Source organism: Lepidochelys kempii, chromosome 11, assembly GCF_965140285.1.
Source record: "Lepidochelys kempii isolate rLepKem1 chromosome 11, rLepKem1.hap1, whole genome shotgun sequence".
In the NCBI taxonomy this organism is placed as follows: domain Eukaryota; kingdom Metazoa; phylum Chordata; order Testudines; family Cheloniidae; genus Lepidochelys; species Lepidochelys kempii.
In genome coordinates this window covers 65,148,301-65,154,641 of record NC_136390.1, presented here as the reverse complement: position 1 = coordinate 65,154,641, position 6,341 = coordinate 65,148,301, and positions in this window count along the sequence as shown.

Below are 6,341 nucleotides of genomic sequence, written 5' to 3'. Positions count from 1 at the left end.
CCCCCTCCTGCCCATACACCCAAGTCTCACTCCTAGACATGTCCAACATGACCCAAGAAGAGACACGAAGATAATGGGACAGTAATCTCACAAACAGAGGCGAGGTCAATGAGTAGGCCCCAAAATACCATTTAGAGAGGAAGGAACGTGGTCCTCCAACCTGAGATCAATTGGTGAACAGAACAAGTGATCAGAAACATATCAAGGACTGTTAATGGCAATGGATCAGTCACATTAACTTCATATCATTTATAGTATGTGGCCACACACTCAGCACTGACAATTAAAGTAATTAAATCTGAAAGCTGCTGCGCTATTGGCATGCCTCTCCCTTAAATGTAGCTCCTTTTCCTTGGGCACTCATAAAGCTGCTTTAATCCCCTATCGGAGTGTCAGCTTGTTCTATTACAGTCTGACTTAACCGTCTTAAGTTACTATGTATGAAATGCCTATAATTCAAGTGATAGCAGGTGCAACAGGGAGGAGGAGGAGTGGAGAGTGACAATAATCCTTAACATGTCAACCAGCTGGAGAAATGACAGGTGCCTGGTTTCTAAGTCTTCAGAAAGAACTTCTATTTAAACCCTTAACATGCAGACCAACGTGGACAAATTCATCTCTGAATTATTTTTGCATGGAGACTTCAGTCAGCAGGTAATTTACTGAGTTTCCTGCATGCACCAGAGAAGAAGCCACCCAGTTCACGTGTGCTCATCTGATGAGAGAAAAGACAGTGTTTCTTTATTTAACTTTGCCCTAAAAAGGCAAGGGGAAAAAAAAAAAAGACTCAGACAAATTCTGGCAAATTATTTATAACTACAGGATTGGGGGCCTGTCATTCCAGAGAACTGCTAGCACTAAGGGCTTTTAAAAAAAATAAAGACCAGACATTTAAACACAATTCCTCTCCTAATAAGCCCTCTAAACTTAATTAAACCCAAAGAAATCTTAAAATCTAACTAATTTTCACCACGTATGCTGTTGGCTTACAATAACATGAAAGAGAAGTGAAAAAAAGTATTTCACTGTCTAATTTTCGTATAGTAGCTAAATGCTTGTGTGTTTGGGTCTCTAACACTCCAGGGAAATATCTAATTTTTTCTTCTCTTTTTTGGAGAATTATGATGATTTTATTTTTTTAAATTACTTTGGGCCTTATCCTGTAAACAGAAACACATAGGAGTAGTATTACTGAGGTGCCCGTAAAGTTAAGTAAGTGCAGGAACAATTTTTATTGTGGGGGAGAACTATTGAACCTAACTGTAAACCCTGTATATCCGATGAAGTGAGCTGTAGCTCACGAAAGCTTATGCTCAAATAAATTGGTTAGTCTCTAAGGTGCCACAAGTCCTCCTTTTCTTTTTGCGGATACAGACTAACAGAGCTGCTACTCTGAAACCTGTATATAATGAAAACTACTTCAAGCCAGGGGCTGCTGCAGCACCCCCAGTTCCACCACCTATGAACACGTGTATATGTGTTTTACAACCAGGGCTTTGATTCTGTGCATTTTTTAAAAAACAAGTCTGTTTAAAACAAAAACCTGAATTTTGAGGTCTAATCAACTTGGCAATATCTCTTTAAACATGAGTTGCAGGCATGAAAACATTGCCATTACTGCTCCTGGTCCACACAGAGATGGGCAGAAAAAATTTTACCAAACAGAACAAAGAATAATATAGGTAACATTCCATTTGTGTAAATCAGTTCAAGTCCTGAGGTATTTTATAGAGCTGGGTTGGAAACCGTTTTGGAGTCTGGATTTAGAAAATTTGTTAGACTTTTGGAGCTCTGGAAAGTCAACATTTTGAAAATTTTCACAAACCCAACATGCAAAAAAAAAAGAAAGTGTTTTGTGTCAAAATGTTTTGTTGAGACTGACCTTTTTAAACCCTCTTTTAGCATAAGTTAACTAAATTGTACAAACAAAAAATCATTTCAAATTTGAAACTTAATTGCAATATTTTTAAAACTTCATGTTTTTACATGTTTTAATTTTTTCAAATTGAGAGATTCATCAAAACAGACCCAAAATGGTTTCAGTTTTTACTAAGTAACACTTTTCAGTGAAAATCGTGTTGTCAAAAGTCACCAACCAACCCTTGTACTTTATATGTTGGAGAAGGGGAAAACATTTTGCTTGCCATTGAAATGATTTAAAGCTTGGATGGGTTATTTAAGTACATTTATAATCCCTCTATGCCAGCCACTTGCCCACCACCAAGGACTCTGAATTCTTGAGGACGTGGGTTATCCAATTCAAGCCTCTCAAGCTATCTTATTCTTGCACCCTGCGGACAACACAAAAAACACCACTTGCAATTGACAGTGTCAGGAGAGAGGCCAGTGACTGAACAGCCACAGAGACTGAATTGCCTTCTCACCTCCACAGCAGTCCCTGCAGATCAAGATAGAGGCACATGGGTGGGACACAGGATGGGAAAGTTTGTCCTGGGTTTGCTCATGTTATGAGCAGAAAAGAAGCTACCTATCCTGGCAGTCTGACACCTCTCGCAACCATTAAATTCACTGTATGTTTTAAATATAATGTTAATGAACTCGCTTTCCATTATTCAACATCATTGACCATTTAACTCCTGAGTACCAGAAACAAATATCCTGTGATACTTCACCTGCAAAATAATGATTGCTGGTGTGCAGAGCTAAATGCAATGGTCAGGCCTTCAGACACCACAGCAATGGGTACAGTAGGAAAATCTAAACAGATAGTGAGGTCTATAAAAGACTTCTAGAGAGTAGATAAAATAAGTGTACCACTTGATACAGGATGTACAGATCCCATTGTGACAGTCTATACCATTTTGGTCACCACTTTTACAAGACTACAATAAATAAGTATGCCTCATGAGATATCACTTGAAAATGCATAATCTGCTGAACATTATTGTTCTGCTAAATATGTGTATCAGCATTGTATGTAAAGGTGTAGGATGCTACTGTATCACATTGCTGTAACGTGCTCCAAGTTTAAGAAAAGCAGGCCCAAATCAATTTCTCAGGAACAAAGAACAGACCAACGGCCAGCCAGGTGTTAAAGGGCTATCAGCCCATACCCCCTCCCGCACCCCAACCCCCTGCCTTAGCTGGAGCCCCCTCCCATGCCCTGAATGCCTCATTTCTGGCCCCACCCCGGAACCTGCACCCCCTCCCAGAGCCTGTACCCTGTTCTGCACCCCAGCCCCCCTGCCCCAGCCCGGAGCCTCCTCCCACACTCTGAACTCCTTGGCCCCAGCCTGGATCCCCCCTCCCACACCCTGAGCCCCTCATTTCTGGCCCCACTCCAGAACACACACCCCCAGCCCAAAGACTGTACCCCCTCCCACACACCAACCCCCTGCCTCAGCCTGGAGTCTTGTGATGTTATTGACATAATCTGGGACCGTATAGATCATTGTTGCAACCAAGGTCCTGTAGTGGCACCACATCTTATATAAAGGGGGTCAAACAGATGTCTAAGACAAGGTTACGGTTTGCGGATTATGATTATGCTGTCTATATGTATGATCTGTTGTTGTAGTTGAAGTTATGAATATTTGCTCTATACTGTCTGTATTCCAAACTTATGCTATGCTTCTGGGTGACACCCCAGACAAGTTGGTGTCAGCTCTGCCTAGCCACCTTGATGGCCCATTAAGGACCATCAGCTATACAATTGATCCATTGAGAGAAGGCCTTGTGATTCAGCAAGGTATGCAGGGACCTGCCTATGGACAGTACTCTGAGGTTTTTCCCTGCCCTGTGATGGACAGCTTGTCTTTGGGACAAAGAAAGCAGAGACCACATGGCAAGAGACTATAAAAAGCTGCTGCAGCTCCTCCATCTGGTCTTCAGTCCTGCTTCTTACCTCTAGAGGGACTTTGCTACACTGAAGCATTGAACCAAGGACTGAAAGACCCATCCCAGCTGTGGATGTACTCCAGAGACTTGATTTGAACCTGCAGTTTATTCTATCACTGCTGCAAGCCTGAACCAAGAACTTTGCCATTACTGTATGTCATTGATTCCATGTAACCAATTCTAGCTCTCATCTATATCTTTTTCCTTTTATGAATAAACCTTTAGATTTTAGATTCTAAAGGACGGGCAACAGCGTGATTTGTGGGTAAGATCTGATTTGTATATTGACCTGGATCTGGGGCTTGGTCCTTTACGATCGAGAGAACCTTTTTTCCTTTACTGGGGTATTGATTTTCATAACCATTCATCCCCATAACGAGTGGCACTGGTGGAGATACTGGGAAACTGGAGCATCTAAGGGAATTGCTTGTGTGACTTGTGGTTAGCCAGTGGGGTGAGACCAAAGTCTGCTCTGTTTGGCTGGTTTGGTTTGCCTTAGAGGTGGAAAAACCCCAGCCTTGGGCTGTAACTACCCTGCTTTAAGCAGTTTGTCCTGAATTGGCACTCTCAGTTGGGTCCCACCAGAACCAGCATCTTTACAAGCCTCCTCCCACACTCCAACTCCCTCGTCCCCGGCCTCATCGCAGAGCCCGCCCCCCCAGCTAGAGCCCTCACCCCCTACTGCACCCTACCCCCTTGCCCCAGCCTGGAGCCCCCTCCTACACCCAAAAACCCTCATCCCTGGCCCCACTCCAGAACCCGCCCCCTCCAGCTGGAGCCTTCACCCCCTCCCACACCCCAACCTCCTGCCCCAGCCAGATGAAAATGAGCAAGTGAGTGAGGGTGGGGGAGAGAGAGTGACGGAGGGAGGGGGGGTAGAGTGAGTGGGAGCAGGGCCTTGGACAAGGGGCAGGTTCCGTTTTGTGCAATTAGAAAGTTGGCAACCCTATGCTGCTTGAATTGGCTACTTATATTGACATTACAAGAACAACTTTACCAGTTTAGCTTCTCTTGCAACAGACCTACATTTTAAAATGGCCAGTTCAAACTACCCTTCTCCAGGCAGCTGATTTTAAAGGCATTCTGTTCTAGCTTTAAATCTGCATCCTTCTCTTGTCATGAAAACTGACATATAGAAATATGAGAAAGTCTTTAAATGTATAAAGAAGAAAAGACACTGCCACTGTTTCTAATTTATCTTGCATTATAAAATACAATTCTCCTTTCTCCATGAAGTTAGACTTCAGAATGAAGTCTGAAATGTTGCTGAAAATGTAAGATCCTACTCCCACATTAACCTTCTAGATTAATTAGCACAGTGTATATCAAATTGTACTTTATTAGAGCATTAAACTGAACTTTCTATTGCCAAAAATCTATGGTTCAGGAGGACAGTATAGATTAGTTAATAAACATTTCATTGCTCTACCTAATGTAGCAATGATAGGCAACAGCTGTCCTAAATCAGACTGTTTGTTGTAAGGATATGCTATTGCTGATCCTGTGGAAGGAATATGCACTAAGCAATGAATGAAAGATTGATAAATGCCATAAAAATGCACTTTGATATTGCCTTAGTAGCAACGTAGAGTCCTACAAGGGTTGTTCACTTTGGTTAAAAGAAAAAAGCATAATAATCATTCTAATTATTTTTAAAACAGAGGAATACATTTTTATTGGGTCTTTGAAGTTGATGTATATTATTTGCAAGCAGTTTATTTTTTAATCCCTAGAGGAGGAACATTTAGGCATGAAATTCACCAAGTAGCATTCCACTGGCAGGCGGAATGGCTCCTGAGGAGCAGAGCGTCTCTGAATCGGACCAGCTCTGCTTGTACTATGATGAGTGAAACAGAAGAAAGAGGGTCAGGTTTGAGGAGTGACCTAGACTGGGCAGGCAACGGCAACTCAGGAAAGCAAATTGAGGCCAGTTGGTCAATTTGGCTACTAGGCAAACAATTAATCCAGGGTGTTTAACACAGGCCGCTCTGCATGTTTATGTTTCCTATAGTTCTACCTGTCTGCTGCAATGCTTATTGCAAATGAAACTGTTTAGAGAGAACACGCCACCGCCCTTGCTCCCTGCTTTGCCCCCACTCCCTCTTTAGAGCAGCAGGCATTCCTGCAAACAGTCCTTATGCTCAAGCGCTCAAGCTCTTCCTTTATGCACCAATGCAGTGAAGTAGATCTCACTTTGTGCAGCCATATGCAATTTGCAGTCTTTCAAGAGGGCTCCTTAGGAGAAATGAAGAGGTTGCCAACTCTTGCAATATTTGATGTTTTTCTAAAAGCCCAAACTGTTGGACTCAAGAGATTGCACAAGAATCTCATCTTTCATTTTTTAAAAAAAGTACATTTCTAGCTGTCATGGATGCAGAGGGGAAAAAAAAAAAATCTTAAAAATGTGAAGCAAGTGCACCCTCAAGGTTCAGAAACTGGAGCACAGAGAGCCCATCAGTTATTTTTAAAAGCTCATGATTTTT